Consider the following 20352-nt stretch of genomic DNA (forward strand, 5'->3'; position numbering starts at 1 on the left):
CCATTTTAGGGACTTTTGATCTCGTTTGGACACATTTCCTGCGTAACTGAGACATTGGCCAAAGGGGTGAAAATTTGGGGGGCCACGCCCGACAAATGGGCCAAATTTATTTTTCAGCCATTTTACCTGTTTTGACTTCCTTTTACCAAGAAAGGACCAGAGAGTTGAAAAGTGACCTGATTTCATTTGTAAAAAGCCAAGAAACTGCTTGGGAAACTGCCATTTCCTGAAACCGGAAGTGGCCTCCTCAAAACCGGAAGTAGCCCTTAAACACCTTTCTCCTTTACATTTTGGCCTTTAAATTCTTTTTGCATCCATTTTAGGGACTTTTGATCTCGTTTGGACACATTTCCTGCGTAACTGAGCCATTGGCCAAAGGGGTGAAAATTTGGGGGGCCACGCCCGCCAAATGGGCCAAATTTATTTTTCAGCCATTTTTCCTGTTTTGACTTCCTTTTACCAAGAAAGGACCAGAAGGTTGAAAAGTGACCTGATTTCATTTGTAGAAAGCCAAGAAACTGCTTGGGAAACTGCTATTTCCTGAAACCGGAAGTGGCCCTTAAACACCTTTCTCCTTGACATTTTGGCCTTTAAATTCTTTTTGCATCCATTTTAGGGACTTTTGATCTCGTTTGGACACATTTCCTGCCTAACTGAGCCATTGGCCAAAGTGATGAAAATTTGGGGGGCCATACCCGCCAAATGGGACAAGTTTATTTTTCAGCCATTTTACCTGTTTTGACTTCCTTTTACCAAGAAAGGACCAGAGGGTTGAAAAGTGACCTGATTTCATTTGTAAAAAGCCAAGAAACTGCTTGGGAAACTGCCATTTCCTGAAACCGGAAGTGGCCTCCTCAAAACCGGAAGTGGCCCTTAAACACCTTTCTCCTTGACATTTTGGCCTTTAAATTCTTTTTGCATCCATTTTAGGGACTTTTTATCTCATTTGGACACATTTCCTGCATAACTGAGCCATTGGCCAAAGGGGTGAAAATTTGGGGGGCCACGCCCGCCAAATGGGCCAAATTTATTTTTCAGCCATTTTACCTGTTTTGACTTCCTTTTACCAAGAAAGGACCAGAGGGTTGAAAAGTGACCTGATTTCATTTGTAAAAAGCCAAGAAACTGCTTGGGAAACAGCCATTTCCTGAAACCGGAAGTGGCCTCCTCAAAACCGGAAGTGGCCCTTAAACACCTTTCTCCTTGACATTTTGGCCTTTAAATTCTTTTTGCATCCATTTTAGGGACTTTTGATCTCGTTTGGACACATTTCCTGCCTAACTGAGCCATTGGCCAAAGGGGTGAAAATTTAGGGGGCCACGCCCGCCAAATGGGCCAAATTTATTTTTCAGCCATTTTACCTGTTTTGACTTCCTTTTACCAATAAAGGACCAGAGAGTTGAAAAGTGACCTGATTTCATTTGTAAAAAGCCAAGAAACTGCTTGGGAAACTGCCATTTCCTGAAACCGGAAGTGGCCTCCTCAAAACCGGAAGTGGCCCTTAAACACCTTTCTCCTTGACATTTTGGCCTTTAAATTCCTTTTGCATCCATTTTAGGGACTTTTGATCTCGTTTGGACACATTTCCTGCGTAACTGAGACATTGGCCAAAGGGGTGAAAATTTGGGGGGCCACGCCCGACAAATGGGCCAAATTTATTTTTCAGCCATTTTACCTGTTTTGACTTCCTTTTACCAAGAAAGGACCAGAGAGTTGAAAAGTGACCTGATTTCATTTGTAAAAAGCCAAGAAACTGCTTGGGAAACTGCCATTTCCTGAAACCGGAAGTGGCCTCCTCAAAACCGGAAGTAGCCCTTAAACACCTTTCTCCTTTACATTTTGGCCTTTAAATTCTTTTTGCATCCATTTTAGGGACTTTTGATCTCGTTTGGACACATTTCCTGCGTAACTGAGCCATTGGCCAAAGGGGTGAAAATTTGGGGGGCCACGCCCGCCAAATGGGCCAAATTTATTTTTCAGCCATTTTTCCTGTTTTGACTTCCTTTTACCAAGAAAGGACCAGAAGGTTGAAAAGTGACCTGATTTCATTTGTAAAAAGCCAAGAAACTGCTTGGGAAACTGCCATTTCCTCAAACCGGAAGTGGCCCTTAAACACCTTTCTCCTTGACATTTTGGCCTTTAAATTCTTTTTGCATCCATTTTAGGGACTTTTGATCTCGTTTGGACACATTTCCTGCCTAACTGAGCCATTTGCCAAAGTGATGAAAATTTGGGGGGCCATGCCCGCCAAATGGGACAAGTTTATTTTTCAGCCATTTTACCTGTTTTGACTTCCTTTTACCAAGAAAGGACCAGAGGGTTGAAAAGTGACCTGATTTCATTTGTAAAAAGCCAAGAAACTGCTTGGGAAACTGCCATTTCCTGAAACCGGAAGTGGCCTCCTCAAAACCGGAAGTGGCCCTTAAACACCTTTCTCCTTGACATTTGGGCCTTTAAATTCTTTTTGCATCCATTTTAGGGACTTTTTATCTCATTTGGACACATTTCCTGCATAACTGAGCCATTGGCCAAAGGGGTGAAAATTTGGGGGGCCACGCCCGCCAAATGGGCCAAATTTATTTTTCAGCCATTTTACCTGTTTTGACTTCCTTTTACCAAGAAAGGACCAGAGAGTTGAAAAGTGACCTGATTTCATTTGTAAAAAGCCAAGAAACTGCTTGGGAAACTGCCATTTCCTGAAACCGGAAGTGGCCTCCTCAAAACCGGAAGTAGCCCTTAAACACCTTTCTCCTTTACATTTTGGCCTTTAAATTCTTTTTGCATCCATTTTAGGGACTTTTGATCTCGTTTGGACACATTTCCTGCGTAACTGAGCCATTGGCCAAAGGGGTGAAAATTTGGGGGGCCACGCCCGCCAAATGGGCCAAATTTATTTTTCAGCCATTTTTCCTGTTTTGACTTCCTTTTACCAAGAAAGGACCAGAAGGTTGAAAAGTGACCTGATTTCATTTGTAGAAAGCCAAGAAACTGCTTGGGAAACTGCTATTTCCTGAAACCGGAAGTGGCCCTTAAACACCTTTCTCCTTGACATTTTGGCCTTTAAATTCTTTTTGCATCCATTTTAGGGACTTTTGATCTCGTTTGGACACATTTCCTGCCTAACTGAGCCATTGGCCAAAGTGATGAAAATTTGGGGGGCCATGCCCGCCAAATGGGACAAGTTTATTTTTCAGCCATTTTACCTGTTTTGACTTCCTTTTACCAAGAAAGGACCAGAGGGTTGAAAAGTGACCTGATTTCATTTGTAAAAAGCCAAGAAACTGCTTGGGAAACTGCCATTTCCTGAAACCGGAAGTGGCCTCCTCAAAACCGGAAGTGGCCCTTAAACACCTTTCTCCTTGACATTTTGGCCTTTAAATTCTTTTTGCATCCATTTTAGGGACTTTTTATCTCATTTGGACACATTTCCTGCATAACTGAGCCATTGGCCAAAGGGGTGAAAATTTGGGGGGCCACGCCCGCCAAATGGGCCAAATTTATTTTTCAGCCATTTTACCTGTTTTGACTTCCTTTTACCAAGAAAGGACCAGAGGGTTGAAAAGTGACCTGATTTCATTTGTAAAAAGCCAAGAAACTGCTTGGGAAACAGCCATTTCCTGAAACCGGAAGTGGCCTCCTCAAAACCGGAAGTGGCCCTTAAACACCTTTCTCCTTGACATTTTGGCCTTTAAATTCTTTTTGCATCCATTTTAGGGACTTTTGATCTCGTTTGGACACATTTCCTGCCTAACTGAGCCATTGGCCAAAGGGGTGAAAATTTAGGGGGCCACGCCCGCCAAATGGGCCAAATTTATTTTTCAGCCATTTTACCTGTTTTGACTTCCTTTTACCAATAAAGGACCAGAGAGTTGAAAAGTGACCTGATTTCATTTGTAAAAAGCCAAGAAACTGCTTGGGAAACTGCCATTTCCTGAAACCGGAAGTGGCCTCCTCAAAACCGGAAGTGGCCCTTAAACACCTTTCTCCTTGACATTTTGGACTTTAAATTCTTTTTGCATCCATTTTAGGGACTTTTGATCTCGTTTGGACACATTTCCTGCGTAACTGAGCCATTGGCCAAAGGGGTGAAAATTTGGGGGCCACGCCTGCCTAATGGGCCAAATTTATTTTTCAGCCATTTTACCTGTTTTGACTTCCTTTTACCAAGAAAGGACCAGAGAGTTGAAAAGTGACCTGATTTCATTTGTAAAAAGCCAAGAAACTGCTTGGGAAACTGCCATTTCCTGAAACCGGAAGTGGCCTCCTCAAAACCGGAAGTGGTCCTTAAACACCTTTCTCCTTGACATTTTGGCCTTTAAATTCTTTTTGCACCCGTTTTAGGGACTTTTGATCTCGTTTGGACACATTTCCTGCGTAACTGAGCCATTGGCCAAAGGGGTGAAAATTTGGGGGACCACGATCGCCAAATGAGCCAAATTGATTTTTCAGCCATTTTACCTGTTTTGACTTCCTTTTACCAAGAAAGGACCAGAGGGTTGAAAAGAGACCTGATTTCATTTGTAAAAAGCCAAGAAACTGCTTGGGAAACTGCCATTTCCTGAAACCAGAAGTGGCCTCCTCAAAACCGGAAGTGACCCTTAAACACCTTTCTCCTTGACATTTTGGCCTTTAAATTCTTTTTGCATCCATTTTAGGGACTTTTGATCTCGTTTAGACACATTTCCTGCGTAACTGAGCCATTGGCCAAAGGGGTGAAAATTTGGGGGGCCACACCCGCCAAATGGGCCAAATTTATTTTTCAGCCATTTTTCCTGTTTTGACTTCCTTTTACCAAGAAAGGACCAGAAGGTTGAAAAGTGACCTGATTTCATTTGTAAAAAGCCAAGAAACTGCTTGGGAAACTGCCATTTCCTGAAACCGGAAGTAGCCCTTAAACACCTTTCTCCTTGACATTTTGGCCTTTAAATTCTTTTTGCATCCATTTTAGGGACTTTTGATCTCGTTTGGACACATTTCCTGCCTAACTGAGCCATTGGCCAAAGGGGTGAAAATTTGGGGGGCCATGCCCGCCAAATGGGACAAATTTATTTTTCAGCCATTTTACCTGTTTTGACTTCCTTTTACCAAGAAAGGACCAGAGGGTTGAAAAGTGACCTGATTTCATTTGTAAAAAGCCAAGAAACTGCTTGGGAAACTGCCATTTCCTGAAACCGGAAGTGACCTCCTCAAAACCGGAAGTGGCCCTTAAACACCTTTCTCCTTGACATTTTGGCCTTTAAATTCTTTTTGCATCCATTTTAGGGACTTTTGATCTCGTTTGGACACATTTCCTGCGTAACTGAGCCATTGGCCAAAGGGGTGAAAATTTGGGGGGCCATGCCCGCCAAATGGGCCAAATTTATTTTTCAGCCATTTTACCTGTTTTGACTTCCTTTTACCAAGAAAGGACCAGAGGGTTGAAAAGTGACCTGATTTCATTTGTAAAAAGCCAAAAAACTGCTTGGGAAACTGCCATTTCCTGAAACCGGAAGTGGCCTCCTCAAAACCGGAAGTGGCCCTTAAACACCTTTCTCCTTGACATTTTGGCCTTTAAATTCTTTTTGCATCCATTTTAGGGACTTTTGACCTTATTTGGACACATTTCCTGCGTAACTGAGCCATTGGCCAAAGGGGTGAAAATTTGGGGGCCACGCCCGCCAAATGGGCCAAATTTATTTTTCAGCCATTTTACCTGTTTTGACTTCCTTTTACCAATAAAGGACCAGAGAGTTGAAAAGTGACCTGATTTCATTTGTAAAAAGCCAAGAAACTGCTTGGGAAACTGCCATTTCCTGAAACCAGAAGTGGCCTCCTCAAAACCGGAAGTGACCCTTAAACACCTTTCTCCTTGACATTTTGGCCTTTAAATTCTTTTTGCATCCATTTTAGGGACTTTTGATCTCGTTTAGACACATTTCCTGCGTAACTGAGCCATTGGCCAAAGGGGTGAAAATTTGGGGGGCCACACCCGCCAAATGGGCCAAATTTATTTTTCAGCCATTTTTCCTGTTTTGACTTCCTTTTACCAAGAAAGGACCAGAAGGTTGAAAAGTGACCTGATTTCATTTGTAAAAAGCCAAGAAACTGCTTGGGAAACTGCCATTTCCTGAAACCGGAAGTGGCCCTTAAACACCTTTCTCCTTGACATTTTGGCCTTTAAATTCTTTTTGCATCCATTTTAGGGACTTTTGATCTCGTTTGGACACATTTCCTGCCTAACTGAGCCATTGGCCAAAGGGGTGAAAATTTGGGGGGCCATGCCCGCCAAATGGGACAAATTTATTTTTCAGCCATTTTACCTGTTTTGACTTCCTTTTACCAAGAAAGGACCAGAGGGTTGAAAAGTGACCTGATTTCATTTGTAAAAAGCCAAGAAACTGCTTGGGAAACTGCCATTTCCTGAAACCGGAAGTGACCTCCTCAAAACCGGAAGTGGCCCTTAAACACCTTTCTCCTTGACATTTTGGCCTTTAAATTCTTTTTGCATCCATTTTAGGGACTTTTGATCTCGTTTGGACACATTTCCTGCATAACTGAGCCATTGGCCAAAGGGGTGAAAATTTGGGGGGCCACGCCCGCCAAATGGGCCAAATTTATTTTTCAGCCATTTTACCTGTTTTGACTTCCTTTTACCAAGAAAGGATCAGAGGGTTGAAAAGTGACCTGATTTCATTTGTAAAAAGCCAAGAAACGGCTTGGGAAACTGCTATTTCCTGAAACCGGAAGTGGCCTCCTCAAAACCGGAAGTGGCCCTTAAACACCTTTCTCCTTGACATTTTGGCCTTTAAATTCTTTTTGCATCCATTTTAGGGACTTTTGATCTCGTTTGGACACATTTCCTGCCTAACTGAGCCATTGGCCAAAGGGGTGAAAATTTAGGGGGCCACGCCCGCCAAATGGGCCAAATTTATTTTTCAGCCATTTTACCTGTTTTGACTTCCTTTTACCAATAAAGGACCAGAGAGTTGAAAAGTGACCTGATTTCATTTGTAAAAAGCCAAGAAACTGCTTGGGAAACTGCCATTTCCTGAAACCGGAAGTGGCCTCCTCAAAACCGGAAGTGGCCCTTAAACACCTTTCTCCTTGACATTTTGGCCTTTAAATTCCTTTTGCATCCATTTTAGGGACTTTTGATCTCGTTTGGACACATTTCCTGCGTAACTGAGACATTGGCCAAAGGGGTGAAAATTTGGGGGGCCACGCCCGACAAATGGGTCAAATTTATTTTTCAGCCATTTTACCTGTTTTGACTTCCTTTTACCAAGAAAGGACCAGAGAGTTGAAAAGTGACCTGATTTCATTTGTAAAAAGCCAAGAAACTGCTTGGGAAACTGCCATTTCCTGAAACCGGAAGTGGCCTCCTCAAAACCGGAAGTAGCCCTTAAACACCTTTCTCCTTTACATTTTGGCCTTTAAATTCTTTTTGCATCCATTTTAGGGACTTTTGATCTCGTTTGGACACATTTCCTGCGTAACTGAGCCATTGGCCAAAGGGGTGAAAATTTGGGGGGCCACACCCGCCAAATGGGCCAAATTTATTTTTCAGCCATTTTTCCTGTTTTGACTTCCTTTTACCAAGAAAGGACCAGAAGGTTGAAAAGTGACCTGATTTCATTTGTAGAAAGCCAAGAAACTGCTTGGGAAACTGCCATTTCCTGAAACCGGAAGTGGCCCTTAAACACCTTTCTCCTTGACATTTTGGCCTTTAAATTCTTTTTGCATCCATTTTAGGGACTTTTGATCTCGTTTGGACACATTTCCTGCCTAACTGAGCCATTGGCCAAAGTGATGAAAATTTGGGGGGCCATGCCCGCCAAATGGGACAAGTTTATTTTTCAGCCATTTTACCTGTTTTGACTTCCTTTTACCAAGAAAGGACCAGAGGGTTGAAAAGTGACCTGATTTCATTTGTAAAAAGCCAAGAAACTGCTTGGGAAACTGCCATTTCCTGAAACCGGAAGTGGCCTCCTCAAAACCGGAAGTGGCCCTTAAACACCTTTCTCCTTGACATTTTGGCCTTTAAATTCTTTTTGCATCCATTTTAGGGACTTTTTATCTCATTTGGACACATTTCCTGCATAACTGAGCCATTGGCCAAAGGGGTGAAAATTTGGGGGGCCACGCCCGCCAAATGGGCCAAATTTATTTTTCAGCCATTTTACCTGTTTTGACTTCCTTTTACCAAGAAAGGACCAGAGGGTTGAAAAGTGACCTGATTTCATTTGTAAAAAGCCAAGAAACTGCTTGGGAAACTGCCATTTCCTGAAACCGGAAGTGGCCTCCTCAAAACCGGAAGTGGCCCTTAAACACCTTTCTTCTTGACATTTTGGCCTTTAAATTCTTTTTGCATCCATTTTAGGGACTTTTGATCTTATTTGGACACATTTCCCGTGTAACTGAGCCATTGGCCAAAGGGGTGAAAATTTGGGGGGCCACGCCCGCCAAATGGGCCAAATTTATTTTTCAGCCATTTTACCTGTTTTGACTTCCTTTAACCAAGAAAGGACCAGAGTTGAAAAGTGACCTGATTTCATTTGTAAAAAGCCAAGAAACTGCTTGGGAAACTGCCATTTCCTGAAACCGGAAGTGGCCTCCTCAAAACCGGAAGTGGCCCTTAAACACCTTTCTCCTTGACATTTTGGACTTTAAATTCTTTTTGCATCCATTTTAGGGACTTTTGATCTCGTTTGGACACATTTCCTGCGTAACTGAGCCATTGGCCAAAGGGGTGAAAATTTGGGGGCCACGCCTGCCTAATGGGCCAAATTTATTTTTCAGCCATTTTACCTGTTTTGACTTCCTTTTACCAAGAAAGGACCAGAGAGTTGAAAAGTGACCTGATTTCATTTGTAAAAAGCCAAGAAACTGCTTGGGAAACTGCCATTTCCTGAAACCGGAAGTGGCCTCCTCAAAACCGGAAGTGGTCCTTAAACACCTTTCTCCTTGCCATTTTGGCCTTTAAATTCTTTTTGCACCCGTTTTAGGGACTTTTGATCTCGTTTGGACACATTTCCTGCGTAACTGAGCCATTGGCCAAAGGGGTGAAAATTTGGGGGACCACGATCGCCAAATGAGCCAAATTGATTTTTCAGCCATTTTACCTGTTTTGACTTCCTTTTACCAAGAAAGGACCAGAGGGTTGAAAAGAGACCTGATTTCATTTGTAAAAAGCCAAGAAACTGCTTGGGAAACTGCCATTTCCTGAAACCGGAAGTGGCCTCCTCAAAGCCGGAAGTGACCCTTAAACACCTTTCTCCTTGACATTTTGGCCTTTAAATTCTTTTTGCATCCATTTTAGGGACTTTTGATCTCGTTTGGACACATTTCCTGCATAACTGAGCCATTGGCCAAAGGGGTGAAAATTTGGGGGGCCATGCCCGCCAAATGGGACAAATTTATTTTTCAGCCATTTTACCTGTTTTGACTTTCTTTTACCAAGAAAGGACCAGAGGGTTGAAAAGTGACCTGATTTCATTTGTAAAAAGCCAAGAAACTGCTTGGGAAACTGCCATTTCCTGAAACCGGAAGTGGCCTCCTCAAAACCGGAAGTGGCCCTTAAACACCTTTCTCCTTGACATTTTGGCCTTTAAATTCTTTTTGCATCCATTTTAGGGACTTTTGATCTCGTTTGGACACATTTCCTGCGTAACTGAGCCATTGGCCAAAGGGGTGAAAATTTGGGGGCCACGCCTGCCAAATGGGCCAAATTTATTTTTCAGCCATTTTACCTGTTTTGACTTCCTTTTACCAAGAAAGGACCAGAGAGTTGAAAAGTGACCTGATTTCATTTGTAAAAAGCCAAGAAACTGCTTGGGAAACTGCCATTTCCTGAAACCGGAAGTGGCCTCCTCAAAACCGGAAGTGGTCCTTAAACACCTTTCTCCTTGACATTTTGGCCTTTAAATTCTTTTTGCATCCATTTTAGGGACTTTTGATCTCGTTTGGACACATTTCCTGCGTAACTGAGCCATTGGCCAAAGAGGTGAAAATTTGGGGGACCACGCCCGCCAAATGGGCCAAATTTATTTTTCAGCCATTTTAACTGTTTTGACTTCCTTTTACCAAGAAAGGACCAGAGGGTTGAAAAGTGAACTGATTTCATTTGTAAAAAGCCAAGAAACTGCTTGGGAAACTGCCATTTCCTGAAACCGGAAGTGGCCTCCTCAAAACCGGAAGTGGCCCTTAAACACCTTTCTCCTTGACATTTTGTCCTTTAAATTCTTTTTGCATCCATTTTAGGGACTTTTGACCTTGTTTGGACACATTTCCTGCGTAACTGAGCCATTGGCCAAAGTGGTGAAAATTTGGGGGGCCACGCCCGCCAAATGGGCCAAAATTTATTTTTCAGCCATTTTACCTGTTTTGACTTCCTTTTACCAATAAAGGACCAGAGAGTTGAAAAGTGACCTGATTTCATTTGTAAAAAGCCAAGAAACTGCTTGGGAAACTGCCATTTCCTGAAACCGGAAGTGGCCTCCTCAAAGCCGGAAGTGACCCTTAAACACCTTTCTCCTTGACATTTTGGCCTTTAAATTCTTTTTGCATCCATTTTAGGGACTTTTGATCTCGTTTGGACACAATTCCTGCCTAACTGAGCCATTGGCCAAAGGGGTGAAAATTTGGGGGGCCACGCCCTCCAAATGGGCCAAATTTATTTTTCAGCCATTTTACTTGTTTTGACTTCCTTTTACCAAGAAAGGACCAGAGGGTTGAAAAGTGACCTGATTTCATTTGTAAAAAGCCAAGAAACTGCTTGGGAAACTGCCATTTCCTGAAACCGGAAGTGGCCTCCTCAAAACCGGAAGTGGCCCTTAAATACCTTTCTCCTTTACATTTTGGCCTTTAAATTCTTTTTGCATCCATTTTAGGGACTTTTGATCTCGTTTGGACACATTTCCTGCGTAACTGAGCCATTGGCCAAAGGGGTGAAAATTTGGGGGGCCACGCCCGCCAAATGGGCCAAATTTATTTTTCAGCCATTTTTCCTGTTTTGACTTCCTTTTACCAAGAAAGGACCAGAAGGTTGAAAAGTGACCTGATTTCATTTGTAGAAAGCCAAGAAACTGCTTGGGAAACTGCCATTTCCTGAAACCGGAAGTGGCCCTTAAACACCTTTCTCCTTGACATTTTGGCCTTTAAATTCTTTTTGCATCCATTTTAGGGACTTTTGATCTCGTTTGGACACATTTCCTGCCTAACTGAGCCATTGGCCAAAGTGATGAAAATTTGGGGGGCCATGCCCGCCAAATGGGACAAGTTTATTTTTCAGCCATTTTACCTGTTTTGACTTCCTTTTACCAAGAAAGGACCAGAGGGTTGAAAAGTGACCTGATTTCATTTGTAAAAAGCCAAGAAACTGCTTGGGAAACTGCCATTTCCTGAAACCGGAAGTGGCCTCCTCAAAACCGGAAGTGGCCCTTAAACACCTTTCTCCTTGACATTTTGGCCTTTAAATTCTTTTTGCATCCATTTTAGGGACTTTTTATCTCATTTGGACACATTTCCTGCATAACTGAGCCATTGGCCAAAGGGGTGAAAATTTGGGGGGCCACGCCCGCCAAATGGGCCAAATTTATTTTTCAGCCATTTTACCTGTTTTGACTTCCTTTTACCAAGAAAGGACCAGAGGGTTGAAAAGTGACCTGATTTCATTTGTAAAAAGCCAAGAAACTGCTTGGGAAACAGCCATTTCCTGAAACCGGAAGTGGCCTCCTCAAAACCGGAAGTGGCCCTTAAACACCTTTCTCCTTGACATTTTGGCCTTTAAATTCTTTTTGCATCCATTTTAGGGACTTTTGATCTCGTTTGGACACATTTCCTGCCTAACTGAGCCATTGGCCAAAGGGGTGAAAATTTAGGGGGCCACGCCCGCCAAATGGGCCAAATTTATTTTTCAGCCATTTTACCTGTTTTGACTTCCTTTTACCAATAAAGGACCAGAGAGTTGAAAAGTGACCTGATTTCATTTGTAAAAAGCCAAGAAACTGCTTGGGAAACTGCCATTTTCTGAAACCGGAAGTGGCCTCCTCAAAACCGGAAGTGGCCCTTAAACACCTTTCTCCTTGACATTTTGGCCTTTAAATTCCTTTTGCATCCATTTTAGGGACTTTTGATCTCGTTTGGACACATTTCCTGCGTAACTGAGACATTGGCCAAAGGGGTGAAAATTTGGGGGGCCACGCCCGACAAATGGGCCAAATTTATTTTTCAGCCATTTTACCTGTTTTGACTTCCTTTTACCAAGAAAGGACCAGAGAGTTGAAAAGTGACCTGATTTCATTTGTAAAAAGCCAAGAAACTGCTTGGGAAACTGCCATTTCCTGAAACCGGAAGTGGCCTCCTCAAAACCGGAAGTAGCCCTTAAACACCTTTCTCCTTTACATTTTGGCCTTTAAATTCTTTTTGCATCCATTTTAGGGACTTTTGATCTCGTTTGGACACATTTCCTGCGTAACTGAGCCATTGGCCAAAGGGGTGAAAATTTGGGGGGCCACGCCCGCCAAATGGGCCAAATTTATTTTTCAGCCATTTTTCCTGTTTTGACTTCCTTTTACCAAGAAAGGACCAGAAGGTTGAAAAGTGACCTGATTTCATTTGTAAAAAGCCAAGAAACTGCTTGGGAAACTGCCATTTCCTCAAACCGGAAGTGGCCCTTAAACACCTTTCTCCTTGACATTTTGGCCTTTAAATTCTTTTTGCATCCATTTTAGGGACTTTTGATCTCGTTTGGACACATTTCCTGCCTAACTGAGCCATTGGCCAAAGTGATGAAAATTTGGGGGGCCATGCCCGCCAAATGGGACAAGTTTATTTTTCAGCCATTTTACCTGTTTTGACTTCCTTTTACCAAGAAAGGACCAGAGGGTTGAAAAGTGACCTGATTTCATTTGTAAAAAGCCAAGAAACTGCTTGGGAAACTGCCATTTCCTGAAACCGGAAGTGGCCTCCTCAAAACCGGAAGTGGCCCTTAAACACCTTTCTCCTTGACATTTTGGCCTTTAAATTCTTTTTGCATCCATTTTAGGGACTTTTTATCTCATTTGGACACATTTCCTGCATAACTGAGCCATTGGCCAAAGGGGTGAAAATTTGGGGGGCCACGCCCGCCAAATGGGCCAAATTTATTTTTCAGCCATTTTACCTGTTTTGACTTCCTTTTACCAAGAAAGGACCAGAGGGTTGAAAAGTGACCTGATTTCATTTGTAAAAAGCCAAGAAACTGCTTGGGAAACTGCCATTTCCTGAAACCGGAAGTGGCCTCCTCAAAACCGGAAGTGGCCCTTAAACACCTTTCTCCTTGACATTTTGGACTTTAAATTCTTTTTGCATCCATTTTAGGGACTTTTGATCTCGTTTGGACACATTTCCTGCGTAACTGAGCCATTGGCCAAAGGGGTGAAAATTTGGGGGCCACGCCTGCCTAATGGGCCAAATTTATTTTTCAGCCATTTTACCTGTTTTGACTTCCTTTTACCAAGAAAGGACCAGAGAGTTGAAAAGTGACCTGATTTCATTTGTAAAAAGCCAAGAAACTGCTTGGGAAACTGCCATTTCCTGAAACCGGAAGTGGCCTCCTCAAAACCGGAAGTGGTCCTTAAACACCTTTCTCCTTGACATTTTGGCCTTTAAATTCTTTTTGCACCCGTTTTAGGGACTTTTGATCTCGTTTGGACACATTTCCTGCGTAACTGAGCCATTGGCCAAAGGGGTGAAAATTTGGGGGACCACGATCGCCAAATGAGCCAAATTGATTTTTCAGCCATTTTACCTGTTTTGACTTCCTTTTACCAAGAAAGGACCAGAGGGTTGAAAAGAGACCTGATTTCATTTGTAAAAAGCCAAGAAACTGCTTGGGAAACTGCCATTTCCTGAAACCAGAAGTGGCCTCCTCAAAACCGGAAGTGACCCTTAAACACCTTTCTCCTTGACATTTTGGCCTTTAAATTCTTTTTGCATCCATTTTAGGGACTTTTGATCTCGTTTGGACACATTTCCTGCGTAACTGAGCCATTGGCCAAAGGGGTGAAAATTTGGGGGGCCACGCCCGCCAAATGGGCCAAATTTATTTTTCAGCCATTTTACCTGTTTTGACTTCCATTTACCAAGAAAGGACCAGAGGGTTGAAAAGTGACCTGATTTCATTTGTAAAAAGCCAAAAAACTGCTTGGGAAACTGCCATTTCCTGAAACCGGAAGTGGCCTCCTCAAAACCGGAAGTGGCCCTTAAACACCATTCTCCTTGACATTTTGGTCTTTAAATTCTTTTTGCATCCATTTTAGGGACTTTTGATCTCGTTTGGACACATTTCCTGCGTAACTGAGCCATTGGCCAAAGGCATGAAAATTTGGGGGGCCACGCCCGCCAAATGGGCCAAATTTATTTTTCAACCATTTTACCTGTTTTGACTTCCTTTTACCAAGAAAGGACCAGAGGGTTGAAAAGTGACCTGATTTCATTTGTAAAAAGCCAAGAAACTGCTTGGGAAACTGCCATTTCCTGAAACCGGAAGTGGCCTCCTCAAAACCGGAAGTGGTCCTTAAACACCTTTCTCCTTGACATTTTGGCCTTTAAATTCTTTTTGCATCCATTTTAGGGACTTTTGATCTCGTTTGGACACATTTCCTGCCTAACTGAGCCATTGGCCAAAGGGGTGAAAATTTGGGGGGCCACGCCCGCCAAATGGGCCAAATTTATTTTTCAGCCATTTTACCTGTTTTGACTTCCTTTTACCAAGAAAGGACCAGAGGGTTGAAAAGTGACCTGATTTCATTTGTAAAAAGCCAAGAAACTGCTTGGGAAACTGCCATTTCCTGAAACCGGAAGTGGCCTCCTCAAAACCGGAAGTGGCCCTTAAACACCATTCTCCTTGACATTTTGGTCTTTAAATTCTTTTTGCATCCATTTTAGGGACTTTTGATCTCGTTTGGACACATTTCCTGCGTAACTGAGCCATTGGCCAAAGGCATGAAAATTTGGGGGGCCACGCCCGCCAAATGGGCCAAATTTATTTTTCAACCATTTTACCTGTTTTGACTTCCTTTTACCAAGAAAGGACCAGAGGGTTGAAAAGTGACCTGATTTCATTTGTAAAAAGCCAAGAAACTGCTTGGGAAACTGCCATTTCCTAAAACCGGAAGTGGCCTCCTCAAAACCGGAAGTGGCCCTTAAACACCTTTCTCCTTGACATTCTGGCCTTTAAATTCTTTTTGCATCCATTTTAGGGACTTTTGATTTCGTTTGGACACATTTCCTGCGTATCTGAGCCATTGGCCAAAGGGGTGAAAATTTGGGGGGCCACGCCCGCCAAATGGGCCAAATTTATTTTTCAGCCATTTTACCTGTTTTGACTTCCTTTTACCAAGAAAGGACCAGAGGGTTGAAAAGTGACCTGATTTCATTTGTAAAAAGCCAAGAAACTGCTTGGGAAACTGCCATTTCCTGAAACCGGAAGTGGCCTCCTCAAAACCGGAAGTGGCCCTTAAACTCCTTTCTCCATGACATTTTGGCCTTTAAATTCTTTTTGCATCCATTTTAGGGACTTTTGATCTCTTTTGGACACATTTCCTGCCTAACTGAGCCATTGGCCAAAGGGGTGAAAATTTGGGGGGCCACGCCCGCCAAATGGGCCAAATTTATTTTTCAGCCATTTTACCTGTTTTGACTTCCTTTTACCAAGAAAGGACCAGAGGGTTGAAAAGTGACCTGATTTCATTTGTAAAAAGCCAAGAAACTGCTTGGGAAACTGCCATTTCCTGAAACCGGAAGTGGCCTCCTCAAAACCGGAAGTGGCCCTTAAACACCATTCTCCTTGACATTTTGGTCTTTAAATTCTTTTTGCATCCATTTTAGGGACTTTTGATCTCGTTTGGACACATTTCCTGCGTAACTGAGCCATTGGCCAAAGGCATGAAAATTTGGGGGGCCACGCCCGCCAAATGGGCCAAATTTATTTTTCAACCATTTTACCTGTTTTGACTTCCTTTTACCAAGAAAGGACCAGAGGGTTGAAAAGTGACCTGATTTCATTTGTAAAAAGCCAAGAAACTGCTTGGGAAACTGCCATTTCCTAAAACCGGAAGTGGCCTCCTCAAAACCGGAAGTGGCCCTTAAACACCTTTCTCCTTGACATTCTGGCCTTTAAATTCTTTTTGCATCCATTTTAGGGACTTTTGATTTCGTTTGGACACATTTCCTGCGTATCTGAGCCATTGGCCAAAGGGGTGAAAATTTGGGGGGCCATGCCCGCCAAATGGGCCAAATTTATTTTTCAGCCATTTTACCTGTTTTGACTTCCTTTTACCAAGAAAGGACCAGAGGGTTGAAAAGTGACCTGATTTCATTTGTAAAAAGCCAAGAAACTGCTTGGGAAACTGCCATTTCCTGAAACCGGAAGTGGCCTCCTCAAAACAGGAAGTGGCCCTTAAACACCTTTCTCCTTGACATTTTGGTCTTTAAATTCTTTTTGCATCCATTTTAGGGACTTTTGATCTCGTTTGGACACATTTCCTGCCTAACTGAGCCATTGGCCAAAGGGGTGAAAATTTGGGGGGCCACGCCCGCCAAATGGGCCAAATTTATTTTTCAGCCATTTTACCTGTTTTGACTTCCTTTTACCAAGAAAGGACCAGAGGGTTGAAAAGTGACCTGATTTCATTTGTAAAAAGCCAAGAAACTGCTTGGGAAACTGCCATTTCCTGAAACCGGAAGTGGCCTCCTCAAAACCGGAAGTGGTCCTTAAACACCTTTCTCCTTGACATTTTGGCCTTTAAATTCTTTTTGCATCCATTTTAGGGACTTTTGATCTCGTTTGGACACATTTCCTGCCTAACTGAGCCATTGGCCAAAGGGGTGAAAATTTGCGGGGGCCATGCCCGCCAAATGGGCCAAATTTATTTTTCAGCCATTTTACCTGTTTTGACTTCCTTTTACCAAGAAAGGACCAGAGGGTTGAAAAGTGACCTGATTTCATTTGTAAAAAGCCAAGAAACTGCTTGGGAAACTGCCATTTCCTGAAACCGGAAGTGGCCTCCTCAAAACCGGAAGTGGCCCTTAAACACCATTCTCCTTAACATTTTGGTCTTTAAATTCTTTTTGCATACATTTTAGGGACTGTTGATCTCGTTTGGACACATTTCCTGCATAACTGAGCCATTGGCCAAAGGCATGAAAATTTGGGGGGCCATGCCCGCCAAATGGGCCAAATTTATTTTTCAGCCATTTTACCTGTTTTGACTTCCTTTTACCAAGAAACGACCAGAGGGTTGAAAAGTGACCTGATTTCATTTGTAAAAAGCCAAGAAACTGCTTGGGAAACTGCCATTTCCTGAAACCGGAAGTGGCCTCCTCAAAACCGGAAGTGGCCCTTAAACACCATTCTCCTTGACATTTTGGTCTTTAAATTCTTTTTGCATCCATTTTAGGGACTTTTGATCTCGTTTGGACACATTTCCTGCCTAACTGAGCCATTGGCCAAAGGGGTGAAAATTTGGGGGGCCACGCCCGCCAAATGGGCCAAATTTATTTTTCAGCCATTTTACCTGTTTTGACTTCCTTTTACCAAGAAAGGACCAGAGGGTTGAAAAGTGACCTGATTTCATTTGTAAAAAGCCAAGAAACTGCTTGGGAAACTGCCATTTCCTGAAATCGGAAGTGGCCTCCTCAAAACCGGAAGTGGTCCTTAAACACCTTTCTCCTTGACATTTTGGCCTTTAAATTCTTTTTGCATCCATTTTAGGGACTTTTGATCTCGTTTGGACACATTTCCTGCCTAACTGAGCCATTGGCCAAAGGGGTGAAAATTTGCGGGGGCCATGCCCGCCAAATGGGCCAAATTTATTTTTCAGCCATTTTACCTGTTTTGACTTCCTTTTACCAAGAAAGGACCAGAGGGTTGAAAAGTGACCTGATTTCATTTGTAAAAAGCCAAGAAACTGCTTGGGAAACTGCCATTTCCTGAAACCGGAAGTGGCCTCCTCAAAACCGGAAGTGGCCCTTAAACACCATTCTCCTTAACATTTTGGTCTTTAAATTCTTTTTGCATACATTTTAGGGACTGTTGATCTCGTTTGGACACATTTCCTGCATAACTGAGCCATTGGCCAAAGGCATGAAAATTTGGGGGGCCATGCCCGCCAAATGGGCCAAATTTATTTTTCAGCCATTTTACCTGTTTTGACTTCCTTTTACCAAGAAAGGACCAGAGGGTTGAAAAGTGACCTGATTTCATTTGTAAAAAGCCAAGAAACTGCTTGGGAAACTGCCATTTCCTGAAACCGGAAGTGGGCTCCTCAAAACCGGAAGTGGCCCTTAAACACCTTTCTCCTTGACATTTTGGTCTTTAAATTCTTTTTGCATCCATTTTAGGGACTTTTGATCTCGTTTGGACACATTTCCTGCCTAACTGAGCCATTGGCCAAAGGGGTGAAAATTTGGGGGGCCACGCCCGCCAAATGGGCCAAATTTATTTTTCAGCCATTTTACCTGTTTTGACTTCCTTTTACCAAGAAAGGACCAGAGGTTTGAAAAGTGACCTGATTTCATTCGTAAAAAGCCAAGAAACTGCTTGGGAAACTGCCATTTCCTGAAACCGGAAGTGGCCTCCTCAAAACCGGAAGTGGCCCTTAAACACCTTTCTCCTTGACATTTTGGCCTTTAAATTCTTTTTGCATCCATTTTAGGGACTTTTGATTTCATTTGGACACATTTCCTGCGTATCTGAGCCATTGGCCAAAGGGGTGAAAATTTGGGGGGCCACGCCCGCCAAATGGGCCAAATTTATTTTTCAGCCATTTTACCTGTTTTGACTTCCTTTTACCAAGAAAGGACCAGAGGGTTGAAAAGTGACCTGATTTCATTTGTAAAAAGCCAAGAAACTGCTTGGGAAACTGCCATTTCCTGAAACCGGAAGTGGGCTCCTCAAAACCGGAAGTGGCCCTTAAACACCTTTCTCCTTGACATTTTGGCCTTTAAATTCTTTTTGCATCCATTTTAGGGACTTTTGATCTCGTTTGGACACATTTCCTGCGTAACTGAGCCATTGGCCAAAGGCATGAAAATTTGGGGGGCCACGCCCGCCAAATGGGCCAAATTTATTTTTCAACCATTTTACCTGTTTTGACTTCCTTTTACCAAGAAAGGACCAGAGGGTTGAAAAGTGACCTGATTTCATTTGTAAAAAGCCAAGAAACTGCTTGGGAAACTGCCATTTCCTAAAACCGGAAGTGGCCTCCTCAAAACCGGAAGTGGCCCTTAAACACCTTTCTCCTTGACATTCTGGCCTTTAAATTCTTTTTGCATCCATTTTAGGGACTTTTGATTTCGTTTGGACACATTTCCTGCGTATCTGAGCCATTGGCCAAAGGGGTGAAAATTTGGGGGGCCATGCCCGCCAAATGGGCCAAATTTATTTTTCAGCCATTTTACCTGTTTTGACTTCCTTTTACCAAGAAAGGACCAGAGGGTTGAAAAGTGACCTGATTTCATTTGTAAAAAGCCAAGAAACTGCTTGGGAAACTGCCATTTCCTGAAACCGGAAGTGGCCTCCTCAAAACAGGAAGTGGCCCTTAAACACCTTTCTCCTTGACATTTTGGTCTTTAAATTCTTTTTGCATCCATTTTAGGGACTTTTGATCTCGTTTGGACACATTTCCTGCGTAACTGAGCCATTGGCCAAAGGGGTGAAAATTTGGGGGGCCACGCCCGCCAAATGGGCCAAATTTATTTTTCAGCCATTTTACCTGTTTTGACTTCCTTTTACCAAGAAACGACCAGAGGGTTGAAAAGTGACCTGATTTCATTTGTAAAAAGCCAAGAAACTGCTTGGGAAACTGCCATTTCCTGAAACCGGAAGTGGCCTCCTCAAAACCGGAAGTGGCCCTTAAACACCATTCTCCTTGACATTTTGGTCTTTAAATTCTTTTTGCATCCATTTTAGGGACTTTTGATCTCGTTTGGACACATTTCCTGCCTAACTGAGCCATTGGCCAAAGGGGTGAAAATTTGGGGGGCCACGCCCGCCAAATGGGCCAAATTTATTTTTCAGCCATTTTACCTGTTTTGACTTCCTTTTACCAAGAAAGGACCAGAGGGTTGAAAAGTGACCTGATTTCATTTGTAAAAAGCCAAGAAACTGCTTGGGAAACTGCCATTTCCTGAAACCGGAAGTGGCCTCCTCAAAACCGGAAGTGGTCCTTAAACACCTTTCTCCTTGACATTTTGGCCTTTAAATTCTTTTTGCATCCATTTTAGGGACTTTTGATCTCGTTTGGACACATTTCCTGCCTAACTGAGCCATTGGCCAAAGGGGTGAAAATTTGGGGGGCCATGCCCGCCAAATGGGCCAAATTTATTTTT

This window comes from Aquarana catesbeiana, linkage group LG08, assembly GCF_042186555.1.
Source record: "Aquarana catesbeiana isolate 2022-GZ linkage group LG08, ASM4218655v1, whole genome shotgun sequence".
Taxonomy (NCBI): domain Eukaryota; kingdom Metazoa; phylum Chordata; class Amphibia; order Anura; family Ranidae; genus Aquarana; species Aquarana catesbeiana.